This window comes from Rhodnius prolixus, unplaced genomic scaffold, assembly GCF_049639745.1.
Source record: "Rhodnius prolixus isolate KJV_2025 unplaced genomic scaffold, Rpr scaffold_6, whole genome shotgun sequence".
Lineage (NCBI taxonomy): Eukaryota > Metazoa > Arthropoda > Insecta > Hemiptera > Reduviidae > Rhodnius > Rhodnius prolixus.
The window spans coordinates 41,419,521-41,438,108 of NW_027411634.1; the positions used below are offsets into that span (position 1 = coordinate 41,419,521).

Genomic DNA, 18,588 nt, shown 5'->3' on the forward strand with positions numbered 1-18,588 from the left:
AATGGCAGGTCCTCAGTATAAAGACAGTCTTCACTCTTGCTGTCGGGTATCTTGGCGGGGCGTTCCAGATGGTTTGGAATGTGATGGCACCAGCAGATTCTCTGGAAGGATGGCGGGGAACGACGCTATCATTCAAGCCAGAGCTCAGGGAAAGGTACCGGAAGTTAGAAGAGGTATGTAGGGGGAATCTTCACCTATTAGGTGGCGCCCAACCGGAAACGATAGATCTAAAAAGTTCTTCCTACCCCGCCCTCAACCGCCAAAAAGAGAGGAAGTATTGCGTTTGCGCCAAATTCTTGGAGATCTCTGCAAAATCACTGAATACATTTAGAATTTCCCTTAAACGGAAGTACATATTCACTGAATGGATTTTTCTTTGGAGTTGGAAAATTTTCTTAGTTATATTAAAAATGCGCACAATTTTGACACTTTTTCTAACTAGAGAGTAAGAAAATGTGAAAACCCGGAAATGATTGAGAAAGTTACGATAAAAAATCGATTTATCGAATTACTCGATGCGCTTATAAATGTCGATCTTATTGCTAGTAGTTTATTTTATTTTCTGATAGTAATTTGATAAAAACTAAATAAATGTTGGCCATCCATAACTATTTACTACAAAATATGGCTGGCTAGCGTTTAGTGAAGAACTAACACGTCATTCACAAGGCCATCTATATTATAATATAGTGGTACCGCTTTTTTTTCTTACATCCGTTACGCAATACCATAATTTGAATATAAATTACCTTGTTAGTGCTTACGTAATTCTGTTGTTTTACTTGTTTATTTGCTTTACTATTTATCTGCTGTTCGGCTGGGTTCCATTCATGGGCCGTAAGTGGTAGTTTTGTGTGTATGAACCTCCATTCTATGACCCACACTGTGGAGGCCCTTCTTCCTGGTTCCGGTTAATCATTAAAGAGGAAACGCCATCGTCACTTCCTCAGCGAGATATCGATGTACTTCCATCTAAAATCAGTTGCAGTTTTCCGTACGTACTTAAAGCCTAGATCTTTCCTTAGCGATACACTATTTTCTAGATTTCATTTCTAGAATTATCGATGTTTTCCTTTTTGATAATGGCTGCATGTAGGTTATATATGTGCACAAGTTGTCCTGAACTATTATTACTTCAAGGTTTCAGGATAGTGTCCTGAACTTCCTGGAAGAGAAACTCAGCCAATCTTCACCCTGGTTACCTTTAAACCTGCCAGTTCCTTCATGAATTCCTTTTTCATATCCATGAAAGGCAAGTTTGTAGAATCTTCCCTGAGAAATCGCATCCTCCCCGTACATCTTCAGACTGCGTTGTTAAAGCGATTCCTCCAGGTAATTTGAACTGTGGACTGTTCAGTCTTGACACTGCGCATGACCTTTATCTCCTCCGTTAGGTTCTTTAGATCGTTCCCTCTCTTAATTAATTATCTCTAAGCATTCTTAAGCCTAGGATGGAATTGTAGGAGTCGTACGCTTCCATTAAGTTTCGAACGAACGTTATAAGCGGACTTTCCTTCACTCGAAATGTTTTTATTGCCCCGATGTACCAAGGAAGATCTGTTTAATGTTGTTACTGAAAAAAAAACGACTACTTTGAATTCAACTTGAGCTTTCAAAATAGCTCCGTCTCTGATTTGCTTAGTTCTCCTTAACTTAAAGGCGAGCTTCCCTTTTTTTTAAGTAGAGAACTTGAATTTCACAAATCTGTCCGTAGAGCACGTCGTGCAGCTGCTGGTAGCAAAACTTGGAATTATTAAAGTTCTCCGTCCCCATCCCCTTGGAGGCGGCAAACTGTTAATCTACAAAAAAAAAAAGAAAAAAAAGTTGTAAAACGCTTAACTACTTACCGAAGTAGAGAATGGTGAGCTTGTAAAACCAAGTACAGTACTTAGGGACCAACATTAAGTTACTGCAGTGTCTTCTTGACGATTTAGTTTAAATCCAGGAGTGGTCACTCACATGACTTCCTGTTTCTACTGTCGTTAACTTATATTAATTCTAACCCAACATTACAGGCGGTAGATCTCTGCAAAATCTCACTGAAACTTTATAATTGTCTTTAGAAATTCCGATTTAATTCCCCCTTAAACGGAAGTGCATATTCACCGGATGGATTTTTTAATTTTTTTTTTGTAGAAAATCGTACATTATAATGAAATGTAACGCTTCTATCTTAACCAATAAGAAGTTTACAGTTAAAGCCTAGAAGCCATTTCCGGGAAAATGGAAAAATCCATTTGAGTAAAGAGGTACTTCCGTTTTGAGGAATTTTCATTTAAACTCCATTTTCAGCAATCCCAATTAATCCCATTCCGCTCTTGAATAGTATAAAAGAGTATAAAAGGCCGTGCTTTACCGGAAAACTGGTACTTTAGATTTAGAGGGAATCTATCTGAAATCTGTTCCCGGAAGTACCGAACTTAATCGAATTTTCCGGGGGAAAAGTGTTTCAAATGAAAGTTCTAGATCTAAACTCTTTAACAAAAACTTACAGTTTAAAATGTTAAGTATAAGGGTTGATTAAACGCCAAAAGGTACACAAATCAGCAAGCACCCAACATTTCATTAATTCTTCATTAATATTTAAGTAATTTTACTGCATTAATATTCATTAATATTTTTTAGAATTTATTAGATGTCACAGACCCTTATGCTGGCCATTTTCGTCTACAAAATATTTGTTCAAGTAGCACTGTAGATTGACTGTAATATGTAGTTATTTATAATAATCAAACTATTAAATACAGGATAAAAAGAAAAACGTTATAAAAAATAAAAAAAAATTATGAGGCTAAAAAATTCAAAACTTTTTTTTATAAAAAAAAATGTAATATGTAATATAAAGTAAATAAGATATGTATATTTTTAGGACAGCTAATTATTCCAGTATTTTACTATAAGTAAAATTAGGGGGACTAAATTAAATTACAATTGAGAAATCAATAATTGTTGTTGAATAATCTACTTGTTATTAACTCTGTGTTATTTGTGCTCTCGAATATTTCGGTAAGACGAATTCAAGACAGTAGCCTACTCTAACTTTGTCTTTTTCTACTTTAACATGCATGTACATATGTGTGATTTATCATAATTATAACAAAAAAATATTATAAATGAAGTGGCCAGCATAAGGGTCTGTGACATCTAATAAATTCTAAAAAATATTAATGAATATTAATGCAGTAAAATTACTTAAATATTAATGAAGAATTAATGAAATGTTGGGTACTCGCTGATTTGTGTACCTTTTGGCGTTTAATCAACCCTTATACTTAACATTTTAAACTGTAAGTTTTTGTTAAAGAGATTTTTGTACCTTTTGGATAGATTTTCCTTTTTGTCTATTTTACAAAGTTACATATCTGCTTTACAGATTTTTTTAAATTTGGAATAAGCAATTCTATCATTATAACCTGATAAGATGGTAAGTCGGAACCGTAACTACCACTAGAGAGATCTTTTTAAAGAATGATTATCGTTAAGGTCCCCCAAACCATCCTCAGTAACAACTTTTTTTGAAAAAGCGTTTTGAATAACATAGGAAGGTACTTGTGCGTGAATAGCAAAATTAAACTGCGATTTCATTACTTCCTTTTAAGAGGAGTAAGAAAAATAAACTGCGATTGCAGAACTTCTAGGCAAAGAGGCAAAGATTTTTTAATCGAACGACAATTCATTGATTTAAATCGGTTCACTCATTGATAATTTAAACGATTGCAGTACTTCCTCTTAGTAGGTGCAAGAGCATCAGCAATGTAGAGGAGCTTTAACCACTTATTCGAGCTGAATTTTATCAAAATCGGACTAAGCGTTATAGAAATATTGGTAATAATAGTTTTAGAAAGGGCCTTATTTGGGTGGGGCAAACTCTCCTCCTTATGAGGCACAGCGTCGAGACTTTTAAAGTGCAAATCTGTACAAAATTTCGATTCGAATGACATTTCATTCATGAAAATCGGTTCACGTGTCGATAATTTGAAACGATTCCTATACTTCCCCTTAACAAGTGTAAGAGCTGATCGCCGCTTTAATGTTACGTAGGGGAGCCCTAACCCTATCATCCTACCAAATTTTATCAAAATCGGGCCAAGATTTACAGAGTAATTAGTAATAATAATTTTGGAGGGGGCCTTACATAAAGGGGGCTAACTCCTCTCCCATTCGATGTACAGGGTCGAGACCCCCAAAAGGCACATCTACATAAAATTCCGAATCGAATGACACCTCATTCATGAAAATCGGTTCGCGCGTTTAGGCTGTACGTTGTTTACAAAAAAGGTAACAAGAACAACAACAACAACAACAACAACAACAACAACAACAACAACAACAAGAACAAGAACAAGAACATTTTTTGAAAAAGCCGTTTTTGCTCATTTTCGGCAACTTTTTTCTCGAAACCTATTAGATCTGGGTTGTTGCAAAAAAATTACAGCTATAAAGGAGGATTTGCCCCATATTTTAAAGAAAATTTGGGAATTTTATCTTTAGTAGAAAAAGAGAAAAAAATTGTCAAAGTTGGGTCTTTTTCAACGTTACGCTTTTTCGTGCACTTTTTGACGATCAACCCTTATACAACTGTCCTACCGGACAGTTTTAATATACCATTGGTTCGACAAGTTTAGAGGAAATCATAGGAGTCGTTTTTTTTTTCAGATTATCTAAACGAATTACAGTACGCTGATTATCGTCAGGTCTGATCGTAGCACCGAAGTTCAAATAGTAAGTTGGAACTGTGTAAGATTTTTCATTTTTGAGTTATGCGAAACTCTACAGACAGACTGCCAGACTATTCTTTAAAAATCCACTTTTTTCCGGAAAGCGGATACTTCCAGTTTCAAAAAAAAACACCATAAAATCCAAAATCTACACCAATAAAATTCCATCTTACAAAAGGATATGACTAAGAGGAAGTAAAATAATTATCTACGCAAAAGTAATTCCGGTAGCCATCTTACCGCATACACACAACGATTTACATATCATAATCTATGTAAATGTGATGACGAAATTAATGCGGGTAATTAACAAGATTTCGTCATTATACCTGCACAGTTCGTCTGCCCATTCATTGTACGCCCATAGAACGTCATTTAGTAATAATTATTTAAAAAAAATAAAAATAAACCTGGAATTCCACACTACTCTCTCGACTAGCTCAAATCCTCTTGTACAGTCTCTCGCCTGCTCTGACATCCCTAATACCCCACGCCGACTGAATCGCCAGTGGCCCCGCGACTTCCTTACAGTCTGAAGAACTAAATCTCTCCTCTCTCCCACTCATATTCTCCTCCTCACCTTCTCCTCTCTCCTATAGAGAGTGCTACCGCTGGGTAGTCTCTCTCCTCCTGCTCACCTCCCGCAACAGTTCATCACTCTCTCCATATTTACTGATTGTATACAACTGTATGCAGATTGTAAATTACAAAATAAATTAAAAAAATAAATAAATACAAATAAAAATAGACCTGGTTTGCAAACTCTCACTACTTCCGGTTTCTCCAGTTATGACGAATGCTGAATTGTATTGGTCTAGTTTTAGTATACATAATTAAGAAATGATGGGCCAGACATACATTACTGGCAGATCAGCTGTAAAGCGATGTTTACAAATTGCAACTACTGTCCCAAAATCTGACGAAAATGATTGGGTTCTTGGTTATTCTTACAGGTGATTTAAAAAGAATAAACCCAGTAAACATTTCAAATAGGCACATCCGGTTGAGGGAATTTTTCTTAAAATTTCCCAGCAATGCTTTTCATATTGTAATCCGGTATCTGGGCCCGCCTAAAGCGGAAATAGAATGTGTGCCCACACCTCTGTTGAGATCAGCTCACGTCAGCCTTGCGTATTTCTCGCATAAATTGCTATAGGCCGGCCGGAAGTTGCAATTCAGAATGGTGCGTACAGTGAGAGAGAACTTCTCTGAGAACTTCTTATCCTGTTGGCTGTAAGCGGGAGCTGCAGGTCCCCGTACACAATCATACCCCGCGGGAGAGGAGGAATAATGTAAATGTATAATATCCATATTAGTACAAACTCCATATTTCAAGAAATTACCCAAATTGAGAACAGGGTAAAAGTCATGTGAGTGTACACGATTCCCCCCCCCAAAAAATAATCAACTTTCATTCCCAGTGAATTTAAATTTTTTTACAAATTCTTTGTGGTCCAGCCACAAAGAATTTGAATATCATTACAGACAAATATGTATAATACAATTATGAATTAATTTTTTTCATTTCCCTCTTACTCGTTGCTAAGGGGAAATATGGTGATCGTGCCCAAATTTCTTACTTCCTACTTTAACCGGAAGTGCAAAATTTATGTACCACATTTTTTTGAAAGATTTCGATAATTAAGGAAATTCGTAAGGAAAGCCCTTTTACAAGAGGAAAATGGTTGCATTTCCTGTAAAAGTATTAATATACTATTCATTGTATTTCCGCTAAATGTATTTCCACACAATCAGTGACTGAAGAAACAAAAAAACTGTGGCTGTATCATGGACACGGCCGTGAATACGCTACTGGCTCTTCAGGGAAAATATTATTAAGCAGCGGTGTTTTCCTTTTGTTAGCTTCAATGAGCGCAGAAACCATAGACGATCTCACAAATCACACTTAGTATGTCCGAATGGATTGTTGACAAACGTCGTAGTTAAACGTGAACTAGCTGCTGCCCAATGTGTTTTCTTCATAATTGACGATCGAACACAATCTATGCCCTGTACAGTCCGTTGTCGATGTAGGAGCGATTTCATCATCCTTTTTGCATAATTTCAACCGCCCCAGCTGCAGTTGTACTGGACACCGTCGTCGTTGATCCGCCAGGGCCGCATTCATTCTTTTACGTTCCTAGGCACAGCTTGACTCGGTCATATGGTGTTTTATTATTACCATTCAGATTGTTCTTGAGAAGCCCTTTCCAACCGTATACCGATCTCCTGTATTTGGTTTTGGCTTTTTGACGCGTATAGGGCCGACATTATATTATTTTTGGTTTTTTTTTTTTATTCTAACACCTTATTACTATTCACTGCCACTATTTTACACTAATGTTTTATATACAATCGATAGATTGTGACGACAGCTGACGATTAAAACTTAAACGAACATCGTAGCTCCTCCGAGTCAAAAGTTACTACTAATTGCAAATCTCGATATGCAGCAAAATGATCTCAAAATGGCAGCGCTTCCCCCTCCACCGCGCGCGATGCGTCACAGCCCTCGCTTATCGTAATGAATTCTTTCGATCCTTTAGCTGGCCAGTGGTCTAATTTAATTTTGGATGTAGAAGATAGATTTGAAACTATAACGCCAAACTGTATCCCTGTTTTTTTGGATTGCCACCATATGGTAGCAAATTTAATGACGTATTCTCGTCAAATAATAATCAACTTTCATTCCCAGTGAATTTAAATTTTTTTACAAGTTCTTTGTGGCCCACCCACAAAGAATTTGAATATCATTACAGACAAATATGTATAATACAATTATGAATTAATTTTTTTCATTTCCCTCTTACTCGTTGCTAAGGGGAAATATGGTGATCGTGCCCAAATCTCTTACTTCCTACTTTAACCGGAAGTGCAAAATTTACGTACCATTTTTTTTTTTTGTAAGATTTCGATAATTAAGGAAATTCGTAAGGAAAGCCCTTTTAGAAGAGGAAAATGATTGCATTTCCTGTAAAATATCAATACTATTCATTTCATTTCCGCTAAATGTATTTCCGCACAATCAGTGGCTGAAGAAACAAAACAAAAAAATTAGCTGATCCTAATTTCTTCAAATCAAAATCTAGTGAAATCTACAGTTAGAATCGTTTTTTTTTAGATCTCATCAGATTCTCGTGAACTTTTAGCCTGGAAAAGCCATTTTCCTTGAAGAAATAATTTCCTACTGATGATGATAACAGCCGTGGAAATTGCCTCCCTCTCCGTTCCCTCCAATTAGTATTTTCAACAAGTATTTTCACGCTTGTTTTCAATAAAAAAGAAAATTGGGTAATAAATGCCTAATAACTGTAGTCAAGTAGAAGAATATCGCCAACTATGTGATCGTTTGTTTTCCTCCATTTTTATTAAGTGTGACATCGCGTATCGATCACAACGGGAAAGCTTCCAAAATCTTGGAAATTTGATTAGAATTTTTTTTTTTATTTATTTATTTAGTAATTTACAATCTGTATAAATATATACAATAAGTAAATAGGAGGTGAATGAGATGAACTGGTGCGGGAGGAGCAGGAGGAGAGAAGCTCCTCCAGCGGTAGCACTCTCTATAGGAGAGAGGGGAATGTGAGGAGGAGAATATGAGTGGGAGAGTGTGAGGAGGAAAGAGGAGAGATAGCAGAATAATGGCGTTTAGGTGTTCAGCCTACATTGGAAGTCGCGGGGCCACTGGCGATTCAGTCGGCGAGGAGGATTGTTAGGGATGTCAAAGGAGGCAAGAGACAGTACAAGAGGATTGGAGCAAGTAGAGAGAGTAGTATGGAACTTTTGGTATTTAGTCTTGGCGAGTTGGTCTATGAAGGGATTGTTGAGGTCGTTGTAAAGAGTGAGGTTAATCACCGTAGAAAGGAGCGTCAGCTATCCTGTCGGAGGAGTTTTGATTGAAATGTTTTGTACAGTCCGTATGTTTGTAGGTTTCGCTGAACCCCACAGCTCTAGTCCGTAAGTCCACCATAGGTTTGAGAATAGTACTGTATATTAAACGTTTGAGCTCAATGGGCAATTTGGGAGCGTCGTCCAAGTAGTCTGTAAAGCAGTTTAGCACGTTTCATCATTGCTTGTCTTTTAAGTCTAGTGTGTGGGGTTCCACGTGAGTCGTTTGTTCTATGTAGAGCCCAAGGTAGCTAGCACCAGATCTGTACAAGGAAGAGGATTGCTGTGTTGAAGAGGACAGGTGGACAGCAGCCCCGCCGGAGAGTAAACGTGGCATGCTGGCATTTCTGTGGGTTCAGTTTAATCCGCCACTTCTTTGCCCAGTATTCTATTTTATGTAAGTGTGTCCTGTAACTTGTATGAAGCTGATGAAGGATGTGTACTTGAAGCTAATATGGCTGTGTCGTCTGCATTTAATAATTTAAATTTAATAAATAAATACTTAGGAGGTAGTAAAATATTAAATTATCTAAAACGGAAGTTTAGAAAACCTTATATAACCTCTCGTAAAATGAGAGTATAAGATGGTCCAATATAGGTCTAGTGAGTTAGTGAGTGTAAAGGGTGGACCTATCTTGGTTTAGTATGCTTGTGAAGCCCAAGTCTGAAAAAAAATTAATCCAAAAGTTTTGGTTGGAAATACTTGAAAAAGGTGGCCTCGCTAAAACGTGGTTTGAACCAATTAGTTGAAAAGTCTTATAGTGAGTGATTAAATCAATTTGATTATCGATTAAATTTTGAAATTTAATTCACTAATTGTCGTATGATTAAAAGTAAGACTTATTTCGCCAATTATATTCTGCTTAAAGTTATGATTTAATTGTATTTTTAACCATTACCTCTGGTTGGAACTTTGAGGAAGTCGTGTGAGTGTGTGCCCCGGAAGTTTTGAACTCTCTGACCTCCCCACCCCCACCCAAGCTCCCGGAAAAGCCATAGTTTTCCCTCTCACTCTCTCTCTCGAGAGAGTAATAAATAGTAATATTATTGGAAAAGTTAAAGCTGACGAGAGATTGCTGCTGGTAATGATGGAAGTTTCCCCCAATAAAAATGTTTCTCCTGGAGCCGACAGCGCTCTAGGCGACTCCAGGCCATAAAACTTAGTTTCCAGCAAGTTCCAGTTACTCGCTCTTTACCCACCCTTCTAAAACAATAATTTATACAAAAAACAAAAACTTAATTGTGTTATATCCCTTCTCCAGGCGCCTGTAAAGTTATCACTTCCGGGCTCTTGGTAAATCGTTGTCGATCTTCTGTCTTCAGAAGTTCGTAAAAGATCTTTCTTGTAATCGAATTCCAATCGACTAGATCTCCATGGCTCTTTTTTTTTCATTATAAGTCCAATTTTAAATTTTACGTCTTGTAAATTGTGGAATCTCAACCAACAATTAGCCTCAACAGCCATTTGTTCAATGAGGAAACACTTCTGAGTGAAACAGGAAGTTACTTGGGTATTAGTGAGTGGGGAGGGAGAGAGAGGTGACGCACACTTTGGTAGATCTGGGTGTTTTGGTTCAAATCGAATACCATACCTATTTCCGGCTCAAACAATAGATTGTACACCTATTCACCAGTTTGAAGGAGTTTGATGAAAATTATAGATTTATATTTTTAGCAAGCCTGGGGTGCATTTACATTTTTAATTCGAGTTTGCAGCGCCCCTACAGTGCGTACTGTGAGGTACTAGCGCTCCACTTCTAAGACCCTACCACCACCACTCTACGGGCCTGTGTTCTTGTCCAGACATGTCGCCCCAACTACATAACCTCTTAAATACATTCTTCAAGTCTAAATTTCAGTTTACTTCACGGTTTCAGCACTTTATTAAATATTATTTTCTAATTTCTTTACTTCCTTTCTCTTACACTACTAAGTGTTATTTGTACGGCTTGTTACCTGGATTAGATTAATAAGAATCAAATATGAGATTGGATTTCCACAATTTTGATGGAAATCGATTGACCGGAACTTTCTCTTTTCTGCGTAAAATTTGTGGGAAATTTTAAGATTTTCTTGAAATAGATTTCCTTTTAAAATTCACACATAATTCTACGACTTTTTTTTTTTTTAATCTTTCCCTCTAATTGGCCATATTTTTTGTTAGTTTCGGCCGTCTCGCTTGTGCACCGTTAAGAGGGGTTTAATGAGGTGCTAAAAACGAGCTTAAAGGAAGTACCTCTACCGGAAGTGTTCCGTTTATATCCAATTGGTTGGGAGGGTAGGATTTTAAAAAGTTCCCTGCAGTTCGTATTCAAGTAACAAGTAAATATTTTCAAGATATTAAGAAAGAAGATACGAAAAACCCGTTCTAGAGTATTTCCGCCCAGACTTGAATATTTAATCAAATTCTTCTTTTAAATTAAATGCTTAATTTAGAAGCTTTTTTTTTTTCGAATAAGAACATTCTCCGTCTGTTACTCTGTCCGAGATTAAATATCGTTGGAGCTCCTACCAGTAAATACAGGTAGCGTCGCCGCCAGGAGCTTATATTTAAAGCGATGAATGGAAGCGGCTGTAGGTGACGTAATTGGTTCCCATCAATGGGGTGGGGCGAGCTTTGAGAACTCTGTGACACTAATGAGCCCCCTCCTTCGCCCTTCTCTTTTCTTCCCTTTATCAATAAAATTAATTAATTTTCCATTCATTTTCCTTTTTTCCAATTTTCACAATCTCTAGATCGTCATTAAAAATTTCCTAACAAAAAATAAAAGAAAAGAAAAGTGAATGGAAAAAGTTCCAATCAGCTAACTACGATCAAGTATGCAGGGAAAAAATTAAAGTTTATAATTAAATAATATTTTTAGGCCGCTTTTTTCTTTTATTTCCTTTCGATCGCTGGCAACAGGAAGTCCTGTGATCGTCACGGAATTGATTTTTTTTTTAAAAAAAAGGAAACATGTTTTGTAGCTTCGCTGCAAACGAGCAGTTCCTGTAAAAAGTAAAGTAAAGTAATTGCCTAGACTAATACCGCAATACATCTTAGCATTGCGGGTCTAACCTATAACTGCCTAACATACTTTACTATAAATTTCTCATATTAAACATTAAATAAAATGCAAGGCCTAGACTAGTACCGCAATACATCTTAGCTTTGCGGGTCTAGCCTATAACTGCCTAACATACTTTACTATAAATTTCTCATATTAAACATTAAATAAAATGCAAGGCCTAGACTAGTACTGCAATACATCTTAGCTATGCGGGTCTAGCCTATAACTGCCTAACATACTTTACTATAAATTTCTCATATTAAACATTAAATAAAATGCAAGGCCTAGACTAGTACCGCAATACATCTTAGCTTTGCGGGTCTAGCCTATAACTGCCTAACATACTTTACTATAAATTTCTCATATTAAACATTAAATAAAATGCAAGGCCTAGACTAGTACCGCAATACATCTTAGCGTTGCGGGTCTAACCTATAACTGCCTAACATACTTTACTATAAATTTCTCATATTAAACATTAAATAAAATGCAAGGCCTAGACTAGTACTGCAATACATCTTAGCTATGCGGGTCTAGCCTATAACTGCCTAACATACTTTACTATAAATTTCTCATATTAAACATTAAATAAAATGCAAGGCCTAGACTAGTACCGCAATACATCTTAGCGTTGCGGGTCTAACCTATAACTGCCTAACATACTTTACTATAAATTTCTCATATTAAACATTAAATAAAATGCAAGGCCTAGACTAGTACCGCAATACATCTTAGCTTTGCGGGTCTAGCCTATAACTGCCTAACATACTTTACTATAAATTTCTCATATTAAACATTAAATAAAATGCAAGGCCTAGACTAGTACTGCAATACATCTTAGCTATGCGGGTCTAGCCTATAACTGCCTAACATACTTTACTATAAATTTCTCATATTAAACATTAAATAAAATGCAAGGCCTAGACTAGTACCGCAATACATCTTAGCATTGCGGGTCTAGCCTCTAACCGCCTAACATACTTTACTATAGATTTCTCATATTAACCATTAAATTAAATCCAAGGCCTAGACTAGTACCGCAATACATCTTAGCATTGCGGGTCTAGCCTATAACCGCCTAACATACTTTACTTTAGATTTCTCATATTAACCATTAAATAAAATCCAAGGCCTAGACTAGTACCGCAATACATCTTAGCTTTGCGGGTCTAGCCTATAACCGCCTAACATACTTTACTATAAATTTCTCATATCAACCATTAAATTAAATCCAAGGCCTAGACTAGTACCGCAATACATCTTAGCTTTGCGGGTCTAGCCACTAACTGCCTAACATACTTTACTATAAATTTCTCATATCAACCATTAAATTAAATCCAAGGCCTAGACTAGTACCGCAATACATCTTAGCATTGCGGGTCTAGCCTATAACCGCCTAACATACTTTACTATACATTCATATTAACCATTAAATAGAATACAAGACCACTAACCAACAATACATCTTAGCTTTACAGGTCTCGTCATGTAATTTTAGTTTTTGACCGGCAAACACATGTTTCAGTGTCCAGAAAAGGTGGCCTGTTTTTCTGTTAGTCAGGAAGTAGTTTTCTAGCATAACTCAAAAAATCGTTGAACGTCCAAAATTGGGATTGGAAATGCCAAATTATTGACTTTTTAATTTTTTTTACTTTTTCTACTTAAATTTAGTGCTTCTCAGTATTAAAATGATTTAAGTTTTTAACTGTTAATTATTTAATTAAGAACTTACAATTAAACTTAGGCTCTTCCGGTTGTGACGTCGTCACTCTTCCTTTCAGATTTCTTATTATGATGAACATGTATCAAAATCAAATCAATCATCTTTTTAGACAAAATTTATAAAAATGCATAATTTTTGCAGGAAGTCGTGCGAGTGGTTCAATAACACATTTTGGAAAGCACTGTTTCTGATTTTTATTTCATGGGAGGGGCCACTTTAATTTTGGATGCTGTATTTTTATTTTTTTGAAAAATGAACAATTTTTTTAAATATTTTTATGTTAAATGTTTCACTTAGCTGTAAAAATTGTGGAAATATTTATACAAGAGTGGTAGTGAGTTACGTCTTACATGTTGCTACAACACTGGGGGTGGAAATGTTTAAGAGGGAGGAAGGTTATGAGGAGGTAGCAATTGTAGGGGTGATGGAACGGATCGTCTGCTTCAAGTGGGAAAAATTCAGCGCCCCCCTAAGCGGTGGAAAATATTAGCTGCAGGTTGGCTGACAAACAGGAATGGCTCCTTTTGTTCCTCACTATTCCTTCCTCAAGCTCGCCTTCAGGTAGCGGGAGCTTGCTTCTGCAATCTTATTTACTGGGAATTTCACAATTAAAATGATATTTACTAAAACTGCCTAGAAACCTAATTTACAATCTACTACGTAGTACATTAGCGAACAAAAACAGAATTCTGTAATTCCTCAAGCCCTGTTTCAACTAAATTACATAACCTCATGTATGTACAAAGTAAGTTATCTCTCTACGTGCATACAAAACTAAGCACTTCCGGAATATAGCCTTGTAACTACGCAGCCCCACTTGTAACAAACAACAACAACAATAAAACACAGTTCCTGAAATGTTACAGAATAGTAGGCGGCAACATTCCACCTCGTGTGACTTAACAACTTTAACTTTACATGCTTAACTGCTTCATTGCTTTCAAAGCATTCAAATAAACATTATCACATTACCATGTTTTAAGTCAGTGTAATTGTACATACACATACTCGTATTCCTGAGCTTAAAAATAGCTATTTCATTTTCAATACTAAAATTTTGCCGAAAATCCATCAGAATCCATGAAACAGGGATTGGGAATAGGGGTTCAATAATATGTATGCGTATTTATAATAAAACTGCACTGTTGCCGGAAGCGTCTCATTCTCACTATCCCAGAACTTACCCATAAAAATCGGTGTATAAAGTGTAAAGCTTTCCAGAAGAGTTGATGGGATGCAGCTCCCTATTTATAGCAGGGAGAGAACTCCTAACTCCAACTAAAGTATCCCAGTGCTTCTTCCTGGACAGCAGGAGCAAGGAATACTCCGGACATTTCCATACTTTCTAGCCTTGAATCTCTTCCTCTGAAATTTTACAAAAACCAATATTATGTAGCACGAATGGTCTTTAGCATTGATTTCCCTCAAATTTTTTTTACAGACATATTGAGCTGCAGCTGAATCAATGGTTAAGATGTAGTCTTGTGAGTCACATTCCCTTTATTATTATCTCAGAGGAACCAAAAAGGTAACTTTAGAAAAAATGCACAATCTAAGTACTCTTAACATTGTCAGAATACAGAAAAAAACTTATTGCGCCTGTGTTAGTAAAACTGCCAGAATGTTGTCAACAAATATGGTGGGGTGGGGAGGAAGGAAGCTGGAGAAAGGAAAATGTGGCTGGTGTTTAAAAAGCGGTGACAGGGTTGCCAACTGTAATGGAACAAAGAAACCTACCAACCTTCTTGCTTCCTTTTATATACGGAACACCCGCAGCCTTCTAGATATCGTATAAAGCAAAAAAAAAAAAAAAAGGATTGTACTTCTCCTAACTAACACCTTGAGGGTGCCACCACTGAACACTTTGTGTATCCCTAGCTCACAGAGTGATCCTTATCTTAGGATGTGGAGACGTGCTCTCAAGTCTTTGTAACCAACGCTGTAACACCTTCAGGCTGTTTCTCTCAGTTTATATATTCATTTTGTAAATTCTCTCTTTCATCTGGGAGAAATGATTAAAAAACACCTTTTTACGTCCCCTTCCTCGCCCAAGTGAGGATTCTTTTAAAAATAAAATCTGAATTTATAGTAAAGTATGTTAGGCGGTTAGAGGCTAGACCCGCAATGCTAAGATGTATTGCGGTACTAGTCTAGGTCTTGGATTTTATTTAATGGTTAATATGAGAAATTTATAGTAAAGTATGTTAGGCGGTTAAGAGACTAGACCCGCAAAGCTAAGATGTATTGCGGTACTAGTCTAACCTCTTGGATTTTATTTAATGGTTAATATGAGAAATTTATAGTAAAGTATGTTAGGCGGTTAGAGGCTAGACCCGCAATGCTAAGATGTATTGTGGTACTAGTCTAGGCCTTGCATTTTATTTAATGGTTAATATGAGAAATTTATAGTAAAGTATGTTAGGCGGTTAAGAGACTAGACCCGCAAAGCTAAGATGTATTGCGGTACTAGTCTAACCTCTTGGATTTTATTTAATGGTTAATATGAGAAATTTATAGTAAAGTATGTTAGGCGGTTAAGAGACTAGACCCGCAAAGCTAAGATGTATTGCGGTACTAGTCTAACCTCTTGGATTTTATTTAATGGTTAATATGAGAAATTTATAGTAAAGTATGTTAGGCGGTTAAGAGACTAGACCCGCAAAGCTAAGATGTATTGCGGTACTAGTCTAACCTCTTGGATTTTATTTAATGGTTAATATGAGAAATTTATAGTAAAGTATGTTAGGCGGTTAGAGGCTAGACCCGCAATGCTAAGATGTATTGTGGTACTAGTCTAGGCCTTGCATTTTATTTAATGGTTAAAATGACGATTTTATAGTAAAGTATGTTAGGCGGTTATAGGCTAGATCCGCAAAGCTAAGATGTATTGCGGTACTAGTCTAGGCCTCGGATTTTATTTAATGGTTAATATGACGATTTTATAGTAAAGTGGCACTGTGCCGGTGTAAAGACCAGTTTATTGCAGGAAGACAGGGTTGCAATCACTGGGCCAGTTGTCTGTTAATTCTAGAAGTCCTCAGTGGTGGGGGGAGGCTATAGAAGGGAAATGCTCAGCCAGAGAGGGAGTGTACGGAAGTTAACGGAGTCGCAAGGGAAGTGAGTACACGGACTGATCATTTAGTGCACACCCACACACAGTAAGAGAAACTGGGATAATTCCATCTTATCCCCCGCCACCACCAAATTTGAGAGAAAAATAAATCTGATGTATTTACTCTCACGACTTCCTTATTATTGTAATTAAAAATTCTCTTGATTCTAATGTCGTATATTGGATAAGAATGATAATGTTGAAGGGTGTTACTGCTCTCCTAGAACCGCAATGAAATCTTTTAGTATCTTCAAGAAAGAGTTGATGTATGCTCTTAAAAAGAGTTCTGTTCAATCTTATTTACGTTATTGGCAACTACAATTGGTTTCAAAGTATTAATCTTTTGCCGATAAGCTCAGCGAATTATCAGGCAACAGCCGTCTGGTTAGGAGTTGCTGTCGATAAGATGAGATTCTGGTTTGAATCTTTAACTGGACCCTGCAGGTTTTTAGGAGAGAACTGTGGCAGACATCATGAGTCACATATTAGGTTTTATAGGATACGGGAAGTCACATCCAACCATATGAGGGATTGTCATGATTTTTGGGGATGAGATCAGATTCAGGATCTTCAGCTGGGCAACAGGACAACAGTGGAGGAACTTAGGCTATTTCCGCTTAAGGTGGTTTAAGTCTAGAATTGATGTTGCTTTATAATGCTGCAATTTTCTTCCAGCAGCTTTGGAAAGCGCAAGGCTCAAGCTTACACTCACAATAACAGGACTCGTTCCAAAGTCCCAAAACTTAAAGGGGGAATCCCTTCTAGAAAGTTCTCCCAGTAGAAGCATCCAAAAAAAAATTGAGGCCAATAAGATTGAGTGGAGATATAAAACTAAGCGTGAAGTTTTCAGTTTAGAAATTGTTGAAACTATGCGGCTCCCAATGTATGCGAGGTTCATAACTACGTATTTTGTTTTTTTGTTTTTACCCAGCATCCCCCCCACGGCGAAAAGGAATTATGGAGACATTGGTCGCCAAGAAAGCCTTGAGAAATGGCAGCCACAAAAAATTTAAAACTTTGTCATTTTTTAGTATAATATTTGAATATATACAAGTTAAAAAAAGGGCCACCACTTAACATACAGATCTCTCTACAACTGGGCTGACGTCACACTACCTCGGGAGCTTTCTCAGTTATTAGCACGCTCTTGGTTGGTTTTATATTTCTCAAACCAGTTTTCACGACACAGTTTTTCCATTACATTATTTCCCACTCACATGCGTGGAGAGTTTTTCTTCCTACTTTTCCGCTTCGAGATTTCTGTTTCATTCTACCACATCCTCATTCACACAGATCGAGAGGGAGATGGAATATAGTTAAATAAATACTGTAGAAATCTAATGAAGAGAATAATTGTTTTAGAGTTATTCAACGACGTAAATGCTTCACCTTTATTTATAATATAGAATATAAACCTGTGAAGTAGTACTTTCTATTTATTTATCTGTAAACGGAAATAGGCTCTAAGAACCCCAAATACGTTTTGGGACACGGCCGTGTGTTGTACGTGAATACGTTTACGTAACGGGTTTTTTATATAAAATATTTTTATTTATGTATTTAGGATGAAATCAAGGAAACAAATCGGACGATCGAACCCAATCTATGCCTATACAGTCCGTTGTCGATGTAGAAGCGATTTCATCATCAACATGCATAATTTCAACCGCCTGCAGCTGCAGATGTACTGGACACCGTCGTCGTTGATCCGCCAGGGCCGCATTCATTCTTTTACGTTCCTAGGCACAGCTTGACTCGGTCAAATGGTGTTTTATTATTACCATTCAGATTGTTCTTGAGAAGCCCTTTCCAACCGTATACCGATCTCCGGTATTTGATTTTGGCTTTTTGACGCGTATAGGGCCGACATTATATTATTTTTGGGTAATATTTTTTTTATTCTAACACCTTATTACTATTCACTGTCACTATTTTACACTAATGTTTTATATACAATCGATAGATTGTGACGACAGTTGACGATTAAAACTTAAACGAACATCGTTAGCTTCTCCGAGTCAAAAGTTATATACTAATTGCAAATCTCGATACGCAGCAAAATGATCTCAAAATGGCGGCGCTTCCCCCTCCACC

The 18,588-nt window shown here is 36.7% G+C and overlaps 1 protein-coding gene across 10 annotated transcripts in view; it reads left to right on the top strand.

Moving 5' to 3' along the window:
• Nucleotides 1-18,588, top strand: part of Mgat2 (alpha-1,6-mannosyl-glycoprotein 2-beta-N-acetylglucosaminyltransferase) — a 160,407-nt gene that overhangs the window by 79,927 nt on the left and 61,892 nt on the right. For 2 of the 10 annotated variants that reach the window (XM_074140512.1, XM_074140507.1), the window contains exon 3: nucleotides 4,657-4,722. The exons of 5 other annotated variants lie outside the window; for them this stretch is intronic. The gene's annotated coding sequence lies outside the window, so the exon portion shown is untranslated. Of the gene's footprint in view, nucleotides 1-815; nucleotides 995-4,656; nucleotides 4,723-14,823; nucleotides 14,911-18,588 lie in introns of those variants that run through there. 3 more of the 10 variants (XM_074140511.1, XM_074140508.1, XM_074140514.1) reach the window with 2 other exon arrangements.